Here is a 20,464-nt window from a genome sequence, read left to right as displayed (position 1 = left end):
ACCAGTAGGACGGAGGGCGAGGGGAGCACCACAGCAGAGACTGGAGGGGACAGTTGAGACTCTGCTACCTCCTCCGATGGAAGCTCCCTGGTGATGGTGGACACTTCTGTGACCACCCTAGCTACAGGTACCCCGGTACCAGCACCGCCCACCCAGTAGCCCCTCAGCGAGTAGCCCGTGCCCACACACCCAGGAGGGTGGGCACCTCCTTCGCCCCAGGCACCTCAGGTCCTGCCCCAGTTAGCCCTGCTGCCCTGAGTGAGGAGGTTATTGACCTCCTGAGATCCATCTCTGTAGGGCAGTCAACCATTGTGAATGCCATCCAGGGGCTGGCAGCCCAAATGCAACAAACTAATGCATTTCTGGAGGGCATTTACACTGGCCTGGCAGCCCACCAGAGATCGATCCAGGCTCTAGCCTCCTCTCTGATGGCAGTCATTCTCCCTGCTTCAACCCTCCCCCTCCAACTTCCTCTTCCCAATCCCAATCCCAATCCCCTCAACCCCAACCTATCCCAAGCACACAGTCAGACGAGACAATACACAAGAGTGACACAGACAAACACAAGCACCACACTTCATCCCACAGGCACTCACATAAACACCATCCAGATGCAGACATACCAACATCCACTATTTCGACTGTCTCCTCCTCCTCCTCCTCCTCCTCCCTCCCAGTTGCATCTACACTCACACCTGCATGCACTACATTATCATGCACTACCAGCTTCACCACCACACCTAGCAGAACACACACCTCACTGGCAGACACCTCCACAACAGCCATGCACACGTCCAATGTGTCCTCTCCCATTGTGTCTGTCCCCCCAAAGTACACAAATGGAGGCACTCAGACACCCATCAGCCATCCACCTCACAACAGCACCCAGCCCATGCACCTGCACCCAAAATCAGCAGACAGACACCTCCTACAACTACTCCCTCTTCCTCCACTCCCAAACCTTCTCTCTCTTCCAGCCCCAATGTCCCTAATAACCTTTCCTTGCCCAGCTTGACCTCTTCCCTACCCCTTCACGCTGTCCTTCACGTCTTGCCAGGGTGGCAAAAACCCAGGCAAGCACCTCAGTCACCCAGTCCACGGGCCCAGTAATCTCCACACCCAGTTGTGGTGGGAAAGGATCAAGGGTACCTGTTCAGAGGGTGAAGGAGCCTGCACCAGGCAGCCTCAAGGAAAGGGTGCCTTCCCCAGCTGCTGCCCGGAAGGGCAAGGAGCCAGCCCCAGCTGCTGCCAGGAAGGGCAAGGAGCCAGCCCCAGCTGCTGACAGGAAGGGCAAGGAGCCAGCCCAAGCTGCTGCCAGGAAGGGCAAGGAGCTAGGGGCAGGGACTCAGACGGAGCCCCCACTACCAACCATGATTGTGCAGCTATCTGAGGCTGCATGGGATGGGCTGGAGCTTCCCCCACCACCACCAGCAGCAGCACCACCACCACCACCAGTGGGTAGCCGTCCGAGGCTGCAGGGGATGGGCTGGAGCTTCCCCCCACCACCAGCTGCAGCAGCACCACTTCCACCACTGAGCAGCCATCACCGCCAGCAGACGCTACTTAGTCCTGCCTCCATGGACTGCTGTGAGGCCTGTCCCCTGCAAATCCAGTGGGTATGACACCCACCTGACAGACTGTGATCTTGCACTCCCCAGGATCAAGAGCACAGGACACAATGCCCCCTCCAGAACCAGTGAGTAAGACACCCACCAACCCCATTCTCCCCAGAATCAAGAGCACAGGGCACAATACCCCCTCCAGAACCAGTGGGTAAGACAGCCACTGACCCCAGCCTCCCCAGGATCAAGAGCACAGGGCATGTTGCCCCCTCCAGAGCATGTGGGCAGATCACCCACTTGAGAGACTGTGGCCTTGCACTCCCCAGGACCAAGCACAAGGCATGTTGCCCCCTCCAGAGCATGTGGGCAGATCACCCACCTGAGAGACTGTGGCCTTGCACTTCCCAGGACCAAGCACACAGCATGTTGCCCCCTCCAGGGCATTTGGGCAAATCACCCACCTGAGAGACTGTGGCCTTGCACTCCCCAGAACCAAGCACACAGCATGTTTCCCCATCCAGAGCATGTGGGCAGATCGCCCACTTGAGAGACTGTAGCCTTGCACCCCCCAGGACCAAACACAGGGCATTTTTCCCCCTCCAGAGCATGTATACAGATTACCCACCTGAGAGAGTGTGGCCTTGCACTCCCCAGGACAAAGCACACAGCATGTTGCCCCCTCCAGAGCATGTTGGCAGATCACCCACTTGAGAGACTGTGGCCTTGCACTTCCCAGGACCAAGCACGGGGCATTTTGCCCCCTCAAGAGCATGTGGGCAGATCACCCACCTGAGAGACTGTGGTCTTGCACTCCACAGGGCTAAGCACAGGACATGTTGCCCCCTCCAGAACCAGTGGTCTTGTTCCATCTGACGGCTGAGGTGACCCCCGTACCAGGTCCCCCTGAGGTACCTGCCTATTTTCCAAATGATGCTCCTGCAGTGATCTCTCCGTGTTGGTTCAGGTGACCAGTGGGGCCTTGGACTTTGGCCTGTGGGCCTGTGGCCCAAGTACACTGAGGACTGGGCAGTGTCCCTTGAACTGTACATTGTATATAGTAGTTACATCGCATATTTCTTATTTCTACTGTGTTGATCTTATTACACTCACTTTGGATAAATTTATGTTGTCCTTGCATTTTTCATCCGAGGTACGGGGTACAAATGTCTTGGTAATGCAGCTGATTGTGTGTATGGTGTTGGGGATGGGGGTATGTGTGTTGCATGTGTGTGTCACTCTCTTTTTTCCTCCCCCCATTGTGTGCTGGGCGGCTGTACTCACCGTCGTCATCTTCTCCATCGTTGGTGTTCGTGGTGGAGCACCATGTAGAAGAGCTTTTAGAAGACATGCAGCTCGGGCTCCATGGCGGCATGTTTGTTCCCTTTGTCTTCGATCGTGAGTCCTTTGACTTATGAGCTCTGTTTCCGCCGGGCTTTTGATGTCGGTGGCACTGCCCCGGAAAAGGTGGCAGTTTCTTATATCTTAATACAGTGGACAGGAACTTTGACTTCCGTCTAGATGTAGGTGGCTACCGCAGTGGTGGCTGTTGTTTTTGCCCTGGCGGTCGGTGTGGTAAAGTGGCTGTCTATCTGAGTTCTCACCGCCATGGTCATAATATGACAGTACTTACCGCCAGCCTGTTGGCGGTATTACCAACACTTTATCACCGACCGCCAGGGTTGTAATGAAGGCCTAAATCTGATTCGTCTCAAAATGTTAACACCTGGTCAGACCAGGCATTAAAATGAGTCCCACACACTACTACAAAAGGGAAACACAAAGAAGGAGCACTGGAAAGCAACAGGACACCATGGAAGTGTTAATCCTACAGCTTAGCACCCATAGAAGATGACAGCGGTGACACCAAGAGCTACCAGCACCACTGCAGCAACTGCAGACACCACCACAGCAGCCACAAATGCAGCAAAGAAGACAGGAGAGGTTCTCTCTCCAGCGTACAAGCATTCTGGTCCTCAGGGAAGAAGAGGTGATCAGACACTACCGTCTGAGGCGGGAGTCCATTTTACTCCTGCTCCAACACATAGCGCCGGACATCGCAGCAAGGGTGCAGAGTCACGCACCAATTCCACCCATGATCAAGCTCCTGGCTGTCTTCCACTTGCTAGCATCAGGTCCATTCCAGACAACCTCCACACAAGTGGGTGGGATCTCTCAACATCCCTCTCTGCCTTCCTTACACAGACTCTTGGAGCCATAATCAAACTCACACCTGACCACATTTGCTTCCCAACACCCAGGAACTGCAGCAAGGTTTCTATCAGATTGCTGGTGACCCGCATGTGCTGGGTGTTATGGACTGCACCCATGTCCAACTTGTTCTTCCTGCAGCAACCAAACACTTCTACAGAAACCACAAACATACCCACTCCATCAATGTGCAGGCCATTGTGGACCACCGTGGAATTATCACAAACATCCTTGCCAAATACCCCAGCAGCATCCATGATGCTCACATCTTCAGGCACTCCACTATAAACCAACAATTCCAGGATGGACAATATGGCAATGGCCTTCTTGTAGGTAAATTACCATACAAATCGTAACACACCCAACACAACAAACTTGTAGTACAAACAATACAAACATAACATCAAACATACATGGACAGGGAAACTTAGATGTATAGACTACAACACATAAGCCCCATGCCACACTACTCTGCATTCAATGCACATCACCCTTGCATACGCCATTATCTACCAGTCCCTGCCACCACCTGACTGACACATCACTTGACAGACAGGTGTAGGAATGTCCCTTATGAATAGAAAAGTTGGACTCAAACAAATACATGTGTCCACAGGTTCACAGAAAAACACAGATGCTACAGACATAAAACACTTACCAAGCAACCACTCTGCTATGTGATTTGCATTGGGCATTCAAACATCAAGCAACACACATATTGGCACTGCCCCACATTAGCTATGCTGTGGAAGACTCATGCAGCACTGATATCTATTGCCACCCCATTGGTCCTATCACCATCTATACATCACCTAAATATGATAGGTATACTCACTGTATACACCTTTCCCTTGTATGGTGCATTGTGCAGCACACATTGAAATAAAACATCGCCATCAGTGAAAGATCATGTGCAGGAATGGACACCTCAAGGCACACCATCAAACAGACCAATAAATCCCACATCTCCATACCATGATACAAGGATACCAGCAATAGACTATGCCAGATGTGCTACTGACAATGTACAGGGAGAGTCCAGAAATGCACATGAATGAGGATACATGGAACTTAGCAGAGTTGGACTCCTAATGCAGGGCATTGCTGAAAAGCACAATATGTTCTGTCCTGTCCCACAGCTGTCTGATAAATCATGCATACATCACAATACATCCCATATAACTGTCCCACACTGCGCATATGAACCTCATGCACATGCATATGGCAGTCAGCCATTGTCAACAACAACACTTTGTGCAAGGGAGGTATTCCTAGGACAAAGGGGTGGGATTCACATGCAGCACACAGGGCCCTACACCTGTCACATGATATACAACACACAGAATAGGAACCCATGTCAACTACATCACTCTTCTGCAGGTCTGAAGTGAAGGCACTAAGGGGCATATTTAAGAGCCCCTAGCACCATTCCAATGCCACATTAGCATCATTTTTTTATGCTAATGTGGTGTTAGAAGGCCAAAAACACTGCACCATATTCACAAAGTGGCACATTGCGCCACTTTGTAACCCTTTGCGTTACATTATGCCAGTGCCAGGCATAATGTATGCAAAGGCACGTTCACCGTTAGGGGGCCAAAAAAATGGTGCAAGGAAATCTAAAAGATTTACTTCAGCCATTTTTTTCAGCACTTTTAACACCGGATCAGAACGGGCATTAAAAGGAGGCACACCATTGTTTACAATGGGCCTTGTTAGACCTGGCAGCTTTTTGACGTGTCTCCCCTGTATTTATGCCTGCTGACCTCCTGTTTATATGGTATACTCGACTGGTTTTTGCTGGTTTATTGTCTCTGCACACTTTTCCAATATTAATCAGTGCTGAAGTGCAAATGCGCCCTATATAACGTGTACTGTTGTTTGGTTCATCCATGATTGGCATATCTGATTTACTGGTAAGTCCCTAGAAAAGAGCACTAGAGGTGGCCACCCACATATGTAGCCCTGTAAACAGGTCTCAGACCTGCCACTGCAGTGTCTGTGTGTGTGTTGTTTTAAAACTGCCAGTTCAACCTGACAAGGGCACCCAATTGCCAGGCATAAACCATTGTTTTTACTACATGTAAGGCACCCCTAAGGTAGGCCCTAAGTAGCCCTATGGCTAGGGTGCATTGTATGTTAAATGTGGGACATGTACTGATATGTGTTACATGCCCTAACAGTGAAATTCTGCTAAATTCATTCTTCACTGTTGCAAGGCCTATCTCTCTCATAGGTTAAACATGGGGACTGCCTTCAAATAACTTTAAAGTCAGATTCCCTTTGATAGCAGATAGAAATATGGGGTCTCTGAACTCACAATTTAAAAATATATCTTTTAGTGAAATTGTTTTTTAGATTAGTAGTTTGAAAATGCCATTTTTAGAAAGGTGGCATTTTTTTACTTAAACCATTCTGGGACTCTGACTGTTTGTGGATTCCCTGTCTGGGTCAGTTTGGCAGTTGGGCTTTTTATGCCAACTTCAAAGGCAAAAAGGGGTATAAGTATTGGACCCAAAACGCTAGACTTCAGAATCTTTCTGGAACCAAGAGGAACCTCTGCCAAGAAGAGCTGGAGGAGGAGTACTGCTCCTTTGCTGTGTTGCTTTGCTGGGTTGGCCTGCAGTTGCTGTTTCTGCCTTAATAGGGAGCAAAGGGCGAACTTTGCTGTGTATCCTGCTTGAGAAAGTTCTTCAAGGGCTTGGAGAAGGGCTTGCCTCCTGTTGGAAGTCTCAGGGACACCAAATCCTTCAGTTTCATCTGCCTATTTCATGCTGTCCAAGAAGAAAAACCACTGCAATGCCACCAACGATTCTGCTGGCCTGCACCATGACCTGCCGATGCCGCACAGAGTTGCACTGCCCCGCTTTGGACTGCAACCCTGGTCTCACCGCCGCCGCCACTGAGCTGCTGCTTGCACCGTGACCTGTGGGCCCCGCACTCTGGCATCACCTTGCTCACACGGCAGCCTGGGCATCCCCAATGACAACGCTCCTGTTACAGCAGCACCGCTGCCTGCACCGTGGCCTGTGGACACCACTCGTGAGGTACAGAAAGCACCGTCCTGTCCCACACCGCAGCCCTGGCTCACCGGCGCCAGCACCATCGACTCTGGTGTTGTCACAAGCAACCCGTCCTGCGGCGCATGGCTGACTTAGGCCTACTGACGACAGCACTTCAGCAAAGATGACGCCGCTGCCTGCACCGTGACCTGGGGTCACCACATTTTGAACCGCCCCACTTCACACCACAACCCTGGTCTCAGTGACACCGCAGAGTGCCATCATCGAGCTGCTGCCTGCACTATGACCGGTGGGCACTGCACGTCGCATAATCCCCCTTTGCACTGCAGCCTGAACGCCATCAACACCAGCGCTCCTGACTGCATCAGCCCGGAGTTCGTTCTGCAACGCATGTGACTTCAAAGGCCGATGACCCTCGCACCGACTCCGGAACCGACACCACAATGCCAGCGATGCCACACTCTGGAGCTCACTGCGAGGATCACAACGCCCTGCTAATCCAAAGATACAGTTTGCCTGTCTTCCAGACACCATAGCTGGCCTGCGACACTGCAGCCGGCTAAAACTGTTGGTTTTGTTGATCATGACGCCGTGATAGTCCCAGCTGGAGCTATCAACTTCAAGGAACTGTATTTTTATTACTGTATGTTGGATTTTTCTCATTTTGATCTTGTTTTATATAGATAAATATTGGCTATTTTTCTAAAACTGTTGTGGTTTCCTTTTGTAGTATTTTCACTGTATTACTATGTGTTACGTGCAAATGCTTGACACATTGCTTCTGAAATAATCCTGACTGCTCGTGCCAAGCTACCAAGGGGGTGAGCAGGGGTTATCTGAGCTGGGTATATCCCTTATCCTGACTAGAGTGAGGGTCCCTACTTGGACAGGGTGCAAACCGACTGCCAACTAGAGACCAAATTTCTAACAGGCCTCAAAGCGCTTTGCAGGATTAGCATAAAATATATTACGCTAAACTTTGGTGCTAGTCCCCTAACTACCACCATGATGCACCATATATTAAATACTGCAGACACATGGTGGAGTTAGGAAGGGTGCTAAGGGGTGCAAGAAAAGTGGAGCTGCACTGTGTGCAGTACCACTTTTCTTAAATACGCCTCTAAAGGCCACATATCAGAAAAGTTGGACTGCATCTAAAGTAGCGCTACCTCACTTGGGAAACTTAGCACCCCCTACACCTGACATGTGTGTGCCGTAGTCAATATATGACCCACCATGGCGCATAGTAGGTGCAATAATGCCAACATGATAGATGCCATTGATGGACTGTGTAGGATAAATGCCAAATGTATGGTGCAAATCATGCACAGTACAAAGACCCACATTTAAAGCAATGGTGTGCCCCATTTTTATTCTTGTTCTGTGCAGGCATCAAATACCAGATAAAATATATTTATTGGAACCTCTTCTATACCTCTGCACCATTTTAACTTTAGCCCAATGGGGGAACACACCCAGTGCATATATGATGCTTTACACAGGCCTAATGTGTTGCTAAGGTACACAAAGGGGGTCATTCTGACCCCCGCCGGCGGCGGATGCCACCGGCCTGGCGGGAAACGCCAGAAGACCGTACCGCGGTCAAAAGACCGCGGCGGTCATTCTGAGTTTCCCGCTGGGCTGGCAGGCGACCGCCAGAAGGCCACCCGCCCGCCCAGCGGGAAACCCCCTTCCACGAGGATGCCGGCTCCGAATGGAGCCGGCGGAGTGGAAGGGGTGCGACGGGTGCAGTTGCAACCGTCGCGATTATCAGTGTCTGCCACGCAGACACTGAAAATCTATGTGGGGCCCTGTTAGGGGGCCCCTGCACTGCCCATGCCAGTGGCATGGGCACTGCAGGGGCCCCCAGGGGCCTCACGGCCCCCGTTCCCGCCAGCCAGGTTCTGGCGGTGAAAACCGCCAGAACCAGGCTGGCGGGAAGGGGGTCGGAATCCCCATGGCGGCGCTGCAAGCCGTGGAGGATTCCCTGGGGCAGCGGGAAGCCGGCGGGAAAAATCACGCCCGGGAGTGGTCGGGTCAAAAAACCCCGCATTTGCGCCACTTTTTAACGCCTGGGTCAGGGTAGGCGTTAAGGGGCCTGTGGGCTCAAAATGAGCCCACAGGTGCCCTCCCCTGCCCCCAGGGACCCCCCCTGCCACCCTTGCCCACCCCAGGAGGACACCCAAGGATGGAGGGACCCATCCCAGGGACATTCAGGTAAGTTCAGGTAAGTATACATTTTTTATTTTTTTTTGGGTGGCATAGGGGGGCCTTATTTGTGCACCCCTACATGCCACTATGCCCAATGACCATGCCCAGGGGACATAAGTCCCCTGGGCATGGCCATTGGGCAAGGGGGCATGACTCCTGTCTTTACTAAGACAGGAGTCATGTAAATGGCGTCTGGGCGTCGTTAAAAATGGCGCAAATCGGGTTAAGACGATTTTTTAGCGTCAACCTGACTTGCGCCATTTTTAAGACGCCCTAACGCCATTTTTCCCTACGCCGGCGCTGCCTGGTGTACGTGGTTTTTTTCCACGCACACCAGGCAGCGCCGGTCTGCTTGCGCCGGCTAACGCCATTCAATAAATACGGCGCCCGCATGGCGCTTCAGAATGGCGTTAGCCGGCGCAAAGATTTTTGACGCTAAACTGCGTTAGCGCAGTTTAGCGTCAAAAAGTATAAATACGGGCCTTAGTTTGTTCTGACTTAGCATATTTATTTAATTAATTCTTCTAAGATGGCTGTTGTGTTTACAGTTAGGCCATTTGTTTACGTTTATGTTATCAGTGCCACCGCGCTAAGGCGTCAAATCAAGCAATAAAGACAAACTGTAGGTGTTCACATTAGGTACTTTCCCTCTTCACGCTTTTGAGGGAATTGTTTATATTAATTACCGTCCCAAGCATGCTGTGTTATCTATTGTTTGAGAACAACCTACGTCAGGGGTCCACGTAGATCTGTATAAATACACCTCACTTTACACAGATAATCAGAGGGATTCCGACCAGATAACATCGCTGCTATCGATGCTGACCCGTGTTCCTACATTCATACACACAATCACACTGACATGTAGACACACATTCATGTTTCCATTTGTAACCACATTCTCACACATGCATACATCCATGCACACAACACTACACACACAGTCGCATTCATGCACACAATCACAAATGGATGCAAGCAACCTGACACACACACACAACACCCCCACACTCTCCCCTGTCGGAAGCCCAACTTACCTGCATCCAGGAGGTCCTCCCGGCAGGGAAGGGGGCACCTCTACCGCCAGCAGTGCCTGCCAGCAGAACACCGCCAGGCTGTATCATGTGTTGTGATATGGCTGGTGGCGGTCTATTGCTGTGGCGCTGCTGGTGGTAGCAGCACCACCTTACCACCATTTGCCAGTATGGTCACAGACTGATTTCCGCCCTTCTTGTGTTGGAAATCCGTCTGTGGTCATAATTTGGCGAATGGATGGTAGCAGCAGCTACGTTCACTTGGCAGCCGTCGCCGCGGCGGTAAGCGGATTTCATCGTCAATGTTAAAATGAGGGCCAAAGTCTCCCCATTGTAGCCTATCCTATGGAGGCCATTCACTACAGTGAGGGAAATACGAATTTGGCTATTTTACCTCACCAGGGCTTATAGCACTATTTTTATAAGGTCCCTGCTTACAGTTACTTGGCACCCAACCTTATGGGGCACATAGGGCACACCTCAGGTGTGACTTATAAGTAAAAATAAGGTAGTTTAAGACTTTGGAAGTACTTTAATTCCAAAGACGAATTTGTATATAACTTTAATTTAAAAGCAGCCAGCAAGGCAGGCCTGCCTTTAAAATGACACTGGCATCCACAGCAGAGCACCTATGGGTGCACCACTTATGCTGGGGTCCCTAAACTTACAGGCCCTACCATATACTAGGGGTTTATGGGTCGGTTGACATAGCCAGTTATAATTAGCCTAATTTGCATATTCCTTTTACACAGAACATAGGCTCTGGGACTGGTTAGCAGTGCCCATGGCACCATCAGAGTCAGGAAAACACCAGCAAAAAGTGAAAAATGGGGGCAAGAAGTTAGAGGACCTCTGCAATCAGCCCTGTTTTCTCACAACATAGAAAGTAGAAAGCTTGATTGCGTCATTCCATCTACTCATAGCTGACATGAGTAATCACAGTACCAAAATACACTCATTAGGAATGTTACTTAGGTTGTGGAAAACAAATGTGAGCATTTGGCCATGTATGAAAAATGATGTGAAGCCCAGTAGAACAGTTGTGAGAGAAGTTGGAAGACTTGGAGGGCTGGTCCTGCTGAAATTATTTATGTATACTAGTGGTACCTCAAAATACCAAGGGCCATATTTATACTTTTCGACGCACAACTGCGCCAACGCAGTTGTGCTTCCAAAAATGTAACGCCGGCTAACGCCATTCTGAAGCACCATGCGGGCGCCGTATTTATTCAATGACGTTAGCCGGCGTTAGCCGGCCGAGCTGCCTGGTGTGCGTGAAAAAAAATAACTTACACCAGGCAGCGCCGGTGTAGGGGAAAATGGAGCTTGGGCATCAAAAAATGGGGCAAGTCAGGCTGAGGCAAAATTTTCGCCTCAACCCGATTTGCGCCATTTTTTTGGATACCCAACCCCCATTGAAATGACTCCTGTCTTATCAAAGACAGGAGTCATGCCCCCTTGCCCAATGGCCATGCCCAGGGGACTTCTGTCCCCTGGGCATGGTCATTGGGCATAGTGGCATGTAGGGGGGCACAAATCAGGCCCCCCTATGCCACAAAAAAAAATAATAATAATACTTACCAGCACTTACCTTAATGTCCCAGGGGTGGGTCCCTCCATCCTTGGGCGTCCTCCTGGGGTGGGCAAGGGTGGCAGGGGGTGTCCCTGGGGGCATGGGAGGGCACCTCTGGGCTCCTTCCGAGCCCACAGGTCCCTTAACGCCTGCCCTGACCAGGCGCTAAAAAATGACGCAAAAGCGGCTGGACGTCATTTTTTTTGACCCGCCCACTCCCGGGCATCATTTTTGCCCGGGAGTATAAATACGGCGCACATGCCTCGGAGTCATTTTTTAGACGGGAACGCCTACCTTGCATATCATTAACGCAAGGAAGGTGTCCACGCTAAAAATTGACGCAAACTCCATGAACTTTGGCCCTAGATGCGTCTAACGCCAAAGTATAAATATGGAGTTCGTTTTGCGTCGAATTTGCGTTAAAAAAAACTACGAAAATCCGGCGCAAACAGAGTATAAATATGGCCCCTAGGGTCTAGCCATTGATCTATTTGTGGACGATCTCATCCTGAAACAGATGGAAACATGTGGACTCCAAAAACTCTTGTAAGTGGAGACAGACCACTGCATCCCAAGTGCATCATGAAAGTCTGGAGCACACCCTTGGCCCATCATAGCAAGACTCATAAAAATCTGATACCGGGACAGAAGGTGGTAGTGACACATACTAGTTAACAGTGTGTTTTTTTGGGCCAACAGGTGCTATGCACAGTTGGGTAGGTGACAGTTAGGAATCTGCAGCACAGTGTAGCAGGGAAGGTAGAGTGATGTTTGCAGATGGTTAATTGGATAGTTGTTGTAGTTCATGTTCAAGCAAGAAAGATATGGCCTGTCAACAAAGCCGAGGCACATGGGATAATCACTCTCACAGTCTGCACCCTAAACAGCTTCGGGCTGGCACCCCCGTGTGTGCTCCTTTAACCATACAGTGGGATGACCACAGTTAGTACGTTAACCCTAGGGACAGTATCCTGGAATGTCAATGGCCTACCCAACAAAATCAAACAGGGAGTTGTGCTCCAGTGCATCATACCAGATTCCCCTGAGATGGTTCTCCTACAAGATATTTACCTCCCTGGATATAGGTGTAATGTCCTTCATCATTGGGGAAATAACAAGGCTGCTAAGATGGGCCATGCCACCTCCTCTAGAGGAGTAGTAATGTTTGTGAGGAGAACGCTGCCTCTGGTCATTTGCCAAATATGGCCCGATCCGCTGGGTCCCTTTGTGGTGCTCTCTGGGACCTGGGATGGGGGCATCTTAAACATACCTTCAGTAGACATCACAACATGGATTCACTACTACGTCCTGCCAGCCCTGACCTCTCTGCTACACAGTTTTCCAGTAGGAGAAGTGATCATGAGGGGGACCTCAATGGAACGCTGAGTGATCATATACACCTACATCCTGCCAGGCCCCTGGACTCAGTCAGACAACCATTAGCAGACTTCCTCACTGCCCAGGGACTGGCTTATGTATGGATGTATGGTGTACCCTTAACCCAGCAGGCCATCACTTCAGCCTTTTACTCGGGGCGCATAATAGTCTTTCCTGAATTGATCACTTTCTCATGCTGACTAACCAGCTGCTAAAAGCCAGTGAGGCCACTAACTTAACCAGGGGTATTTCTGACTATTCTCCCCTGTGCCTGGTGTAGGATGGGCCGGAGAGGACAACCGCTACCCGCATCATATTGAGGCCTTGGTGCCTTAAAGAGCTAAAAAGTTGAGAATGGATGTTAGACACAAAAGACCATCATTTACAGGGAAACAGCACATCAGGCAGTCTCCACTCACGCTGTGGGTAGCCTATGAGACAGTAGTGAAGGGGGTGTGTCTCACCATGATGGCGTAAGGGGACCAACTAAAAAGTGACAAATTGAAGGCCCTTGAATATGAGTTTTTGTCCCTTGAGGCTGGCATACCTGACGAGGAGGGATCAGAAGGAGCCCACATCCTAGCACTGAAGCAAAACCAATACTGAGACGTGGCCCAGGAAACTGCAAATATGCACCATAGGGCCACACAGCTCAATATCAATGTAATGGGGACACAACATAAAAAATAATGGCCTGGCTGGGCAGGTATGAGGTAGCAGATAGATGGGTACCCGCGATCCAGAAGGAGTCAGTGGAACTTGCTAGAAGTGGACAAACCATAGCCCAAATGTCTGGCCAGTACGGTGGGAAAATCAATTATGCAAGGTATTTCACCACAAAAAACAAAGCAGATGAGCTCCTGGATGACATGCTGTAGGAAGTTGACTCTGTATGTACTATTTCAAAGTAAGAAATAGCATGCACAGAGTCCAAGGGTTCCCCTTAGAGGTAAGATAGTGGAAAAAAGAGATAATTCCAATGCTCTATTTTGTGGTAGTGTGGTCGAGCAGTAGACTTAGCAGAGGGTAGTGTTAAGCATTTGTTGTACACATACAGGCAATAAATGAGGAACACACACTCAAAGACAATTCCAGGCCAATAGGTTTTTATATAGAAAAATATATTTTCTTAGTTTATTTTAAGAGCCACAGGTTCAAGATTTACAAACAATACTTTAAATGAAAGGTATTTCACTCAGGTATCTTAGGAACCTTGAATCATCCAAATAGCATGTGCAGTTTTGGCAAAAATGGCAATAAGCTATTTTGAAATTGGACACTGCAAAATTCAACAGTTCCTGGGGGAGGTAAGTATTTGTTAGTTGTTCAGGTAAGTAAAGCACTTACAGGGTTCAAAGATGGGTCCAAAATAGCCCACCGTTGGGGGTTCAAGGCAACCCCAAAGTTACCACACCAGCAGCTCAGGGATGGTCAGGTGCAGAGGTCAAAGTTGTGCCCAAAACACATAGGCTTCAATGGAAATAGGGGTGCCCCGGTTCCAGTCTGCCAGCAGGTAAGTACCCGTGACTTCGGAGGGCAGACCAGGGGGGTTTTGTAGGGCACTGGGGGGGACACAAGCAGGCACAGAAAGTACACCCTCAGCGGCACAGGGGCGGCGGGTGCAGAGTGCAAACAGGCATCGGGTTTCAAATAGGAGTCAATGGGGAGACCCGGGGGTCTCTTCAGCGATGCAGGCAGGCACGGGGGGGCTCTTCGGGATAGCCACCACCTGGGCTATGATGAGGGTCGCCTGGGGGTCGCTCCTACACTGGAGTTCGGTTCCCTCAGGTCCTGGGGGCTGCGGGTGCAGTGTGTTTTCCAGGCGTCGGGTTCCTTGAAGCAGGCAGTCGCGGTCAGGGGGAGCCTCTGGATTCCCTCTGCAGGCGTCGCTGTGGGGGCTCAGGGGGGTCAACTCTGGCTACTCACGGGCTCGCAGTCGCTGGAGAATCCTCCCTGTGGTGCTAGTTTTCCGCAGGTTGAGCCGGGGGTGTCGGGTGCAGAGTGGAAAGTCTCACGCTTCCAGCAGGAAACGTGTGGTAGTTAAAAGTTGCTTCTTTGTTGCAAAGTTGCAGGTTTTTTTAACAGGGCCGCTGTCCCCAGGAGCTTCTTGGTTCTTTTAGATGCAGATTAGTCCTCTGAGGCTTCAGAGGTTGCTGGACCCTGGGGGATGCGTCGCTGTTGCAGTTTTTCTTGAAGTGGGGAGACAGGCCGGTAGGGCTGGGGCCAAAGCAGTTGGTGTCTCCGTCTTCTCTGCAGGGCTTCTGGTCAGCAGTCCTTCTTCATCTTCAGGTTGCAGGAATCTAGTTTCCTAGGTTCTGTGGAGCCCCTAACTACTGAATTTAGGGGTGTGTTTAGGTCTGGGAGGGCAGTAGCCAATGGCTACTGTCCTTGAGGGTGGCTACACCCTCTTTGTGACTCCTCCCTGAGGGGAGGGGGGCACATCCCTATTCCTATTAGGGGAATCCTCCAAAATCAAGATGGAGGATTTCTAAAGGCAGGGGTCACCTCAGCTCAGGACACAGGGCTGTCCTGACTGGTGGGTGACTCCTCCTTGTTTTTCTCATTATCTCCCCTGGACTTGCTGCCAAAAGTGGGGGCTGTGTCCAGGGTGCAGGCATCTCCACTAGCTGGGGTGCCCTGGGACATTGTAACACAAAGCCTGAGCCTTTGATGCTCACTGCTAGGTGTTACAGTTCCTGCAGGGGGGAGGTGTGATGCACCTCCACCCAGAGCAGGCTTTTGTTTCTGTCCTCAGAGAGCACAAAGGCCCTCACCACATGGGGTCAGAAACTCGTCTCTCAGCAGCAGGCTGGCACAGACCAGTCAGTCCTGCACTGAACAATTGGGTAAAATACAGGGGGCATCTCTAAGATGCCCTCTGTGTGCATTTTTTCATAAATCCAACACTGGCATCAGTGTGGGTTTATTATTCTGAGAAGTTTGATACCAAACTTCCCAGTATTCAGTGTAGCCATTATGGAGCTGTGGAGTTCGTTTTTGACAAACTCCCAGACCATATACTTAATATGGCCACAACTGTACTTACAATGTCTAAGAATAGACTTAGACACTGTAGGGGCATATTGTTCATGCAGCTATGCCCTCACCTGTGATATAGTGCACCCTGCCTTAGTGCTGTAAGGCCTGCTAGAGGGGTGACTTACCTCTGCCAGTATTTTGTGTGCATGGCATCCTGAGGGGGATGCCATGTCGACTTTGCCTTTTTCTCCCCACCAACACACCCAATCTGCAATGGCAGTGTGCATGTGTTAGGTGAGGGGTCCCTTAGGGTGGCACAACATATGCTGCAGCCCTTAGGGACCTTCCCTGGTCACAGGGCCCTTGGTACCACTGGTACCTTTTACAAGGGACTTATCTGTGTGCCAGGGGTGTGCCAATTGTGGAAACAATGGCACATTTTAGGTGAAAGAACACTGGTGCTGGGGCCTGGTTAGCAGGGTCCCAGCACACTTCTCAATCAAGTCAACATTAGTATCAGGCAAAAAGTGGGGGGTAACTGCAAAAGGGAGCCATTTCCTTACACATGCCCCACCCAAGCCTCATTATAGAGGATAGGGAAGCCTTAGAATACGAACTTTCCCTGGAGGAAATTGCAAGAGGCATCAGGGATATGAATCCCGTCAAAGCATGAGGGCCCAATGGGGTAACAATAGAACCATATAAATTGACAGCCACTAAGTTTGCCTCACGTCTGAAGCAGATGTATGAGAAGAGCCAGAAGGGGTGAGTACTCCTGTTAGAGCAGAGCCAGTCTTCTATAGTGGTCCTCCACAAAGAAGGGAAGCCTAGGGAGGACAGTATCTGTACCCTGGTTCTACAGACGAGGGACATTAAAAAAAATATCAATGACCTAACCAAGCATCCAAGGAATAACTACACCGATTCTTGGCAAATCATTTGAAACAATGGGAACTGATGAGACATGTCGTACACAAACAAACTGCCATTCCCCAGTATATGATAGGGCAAGCCTGACATCAAGTCCCTCAAAGGCAATTACACATATTTGGCCATGGGATCATAAATCTGCAGGTGTATTTCTGCAAGGGACTGTGCATCGCAGTACAGAGGATCCATCTTGAGGATGTGAGATCACCAACCAATGCCCCCCCTCAAAATCCTGAGTAGGCTACATTGATCCTTGACACAGTCAAGAGCCTGCTGATTGCGCACAGTGAACTGAGCTGAGGTGATCACAGTCAACAGGTGTTCATACATGCAACAAGGGTGCTGTATGACCATTCAAATTGAAAATTGATGACTAGGGTGTCATCAATGCATGACAGCACCCCTGTTGTACAGATTGTATTCAGTTTCAACAATCTGCCAATAATATATATGTTTGAGTAATTAAACTTAGAAAATGTATGTTGTTGTTACAACATACCTAAATGTATTAACATATGTCCCAGCTAGGTGGGCCAGGTTTGTTGCTGTCAATTTGCAGATGGATAAATGTATACAATCAACATCATTAAATATGTATGTGTCACCTGCTTACTTACAACTGATCACGAAGAGTACAAAGGTCCCCCATTGTAAAACATGTGTTACACAGATATGAGTACACAGCTTTGGAATAGTGGCCTACATATAAGATAGCTGTATTCAAGATTTGGGAGGTGTCTGATCCCTAAACACACCACTGTATCATGCAGCACTTAGCAGACATGATACATATATTAACACACAAAATACATGTCACATATATAGCTACAATCACACATGTCAGCACACCATCTCCAACATTTCGCATGCATCGGGAACCATACATTACATGTGTTGCTCTGCATCATTAACTCTCCTCCTTACAACACACCTGAGTGTGCACATATGTGCACTCACATTGTAATGGCTGACAGGATCTTATGCCAGCCTTAATCAACAGCATCCTTTGTGAAAGATTGGTTAAGGGTATGATATGGCAGAACATGTATTGCACATGAACCTTCCCATCTTATGTTGGGTATAGTAACATTCAGTCAGAATTCTAACATGACAATGTGGTAGACCCACAACATGAGTAGAATCCTATATGTACACTCAATACAGATGGGTAACCATGTATGTGGCTAAGAGTCTTCATACCCAGGCATATTTGCAAACTGCATCAGTCCTCACATGCATCACACACACATACTTGCATATGGTAACACTTTCCTATGTTACCGATACATAATAAAATGCACATGCACGCTCATGTAGCCATACTATACAAAATACATAGATACATAGTCCTTGTAACAAGAAATGTGAATGAATGTGGGTGCACTGTCAGCCTTTCCACCTAAATCCACACATGGATATTATGCGTCAAATATTTTCACGTCTAAGGTAAATCGCCATACAGAACAAATACCTAAAATGACGTCTGGCACCATGCGAGTCTGAACTGTTTTCCCGTCTCAGCCTTCCCCTAAAAAATCCATGCATACCTGGTATGCGTAAAAAAAATTGACGTATACTATTGTCCTACAAACATCGCAAACTTTAAAAAAAATGACACATATCAGGAAACGTGACACATACGCCCATGTAACAGGACTTCCTTGCTGCACACATGGTAAAGTGAATTTACTTTCACTTTTACTTAACAGTCCATTCTGTCTGTGGTTAAGAGAGGTTGTGTGAAGCTGGTGCTGGTTGAGGAGTGGTGGTCAGTGAGAGTTTTATGTTGTGTCCTGTTGCTGTTCAGTCCTTTTTGTTGTATTTGTGAGTTTTGTGTAGTGTAATTATCCTGTCATTGTATTAGCATTGTTGGATGTTCGTCTTAGGGTAGTGTATTTTGTTGGGGTATTAGGTGGGCTTATATATATTTTTTTGGGTCATTGGTTGATGTGGAACGAGACAGCAGGACGTCTGGGAAGGGAAGGCCCAGCGCATGAGTCCAGATGTACTGAGGGATTCATTTGGTTAGTGTGCCACTACCTCCCCAACATGTTGAGAATGGGTGGCCATGTGATCATGAGTTACCCTAGCAAGGACAGGAAGCTGCATTGTGGGAAGGTCCTGTACAGCTGTGCAGGATCTTCAAGGTGGACAGCACAGACCACCAGATCAAGCACCGGTGGGCAGAAATTGACAGGGAAGGCGATCTCCTGGATCACCTGGTGGTTCGGGTTGGTGGACCTGTTGGAAGTAAGCCTGTAACATTGCTACATCCTCCTTTGCATGTGCATGACAGTAGGGCATAAGGAAAATAATAACATTTCATGAGAAGGGTGAGGACATCAAGGGGCAGATGTAAGGAAAGTGTCACTGCAACCTGTGCAGCAACACTTTCCTTGCACCCCTTAGTACCCCCCTACCACCACCATCTGTGCACTGTATCTAAGATACAGCACAGACATGGTGGCAATAGGGTGGTGCTAAGGGGCACAAGGAAAGTGGCGCTGTATTGGGTGCAGTGACACTTCCCTATTATCTGTCCCTAAGCTTTGCACAATTAACAGTGCCCTGTACCCCAGTAAGTGTGACATAAAATCAGAGACATATATGTATGAGTAGGTCACATTGCTATATGTTTTTGGGTGCTACCTATGTCTGTGGGACTGACATATTGTAAATGGCAGTGGGTAATTCTGAACAACTAAGATGACTAGATCACTCAGGTAAACATGAGCAATGTGTAACAGTTGTCCATGCTCATCTTTGTACACAAATCATAAAGCTATGTTTTCCTGTCATATCTTGTAGTTGGACTTCCAAACTACACTATAGGAGAGGTTTCCACTTTTGAAGACCTCAATGCAACCAGTAAGTATCACCTTGTATGTCCCATATGTACATACAGTGTTGTGTTTGGGAGGGTTTGATGTGTATTAAGATATTGCACAAATGGATTGCGTCAATTTCAACACCATCGTCTATCCTTGAGTATCAACATCATGTCTGATAGTATGCTGAGGATGCGGAATTTATAGAATGTTGCACAGGTGCCAAAGCATGCTGCCATGGATTAGTGGGTCTCAGGAAATGTTCTGTATGACCACAAACACACATGATGTCAGTCATGATATGTGTCAGAGGTGCTGGCTCTCTGCAATGCATGGATGTAGCAAACATATGTTTTCACAGCAACTGTTCCAGCACTGTGTGCCACACATTGCACAAATTTAGTTGGGACATTGTACAATATATGTACCTGGGTAGAGCTCTCCAAGGGCCTTTCGCAAGGAGACACTTGCACCCCGGTGCTTAACCGCTCTTTAATAATGTAGTGAGGCACCGGACATACAAGGAGCTCTGTTAAGAAAGACAATAGTCAGTTGAGTACACTTTGAGATTTGTGCTCTGCTCCAGATGGATGTGGGACAAGTCCATGGATTGTAGCTAATAAGATGTGTGCAGATGAAACAACAGGTATTAGCCATATTGATAGTTTTGGGCATGCATGATCACATCACATATGTATGAGTGTGAGTGGTGATTGTGCACCTGGTATTCAGGAGGTGT

This window comes from Pleurodeles waltl, chromosome 8, assembly GCF_031143425.1.
Source record: "Pleurodeles waltl isolate 20211129_DDA chromosome 8, aPleWal1.hap1.20221129, whole genome shotgun sequence".
NCBI lineage: Eukaryota > Metazoa > Chordata > Amphibia > Caudata > Salamandridae > Pleurodeles > Pleurodeles waltl.
This window is presented reverse-complemented; position numbering follows the sequence as displayed.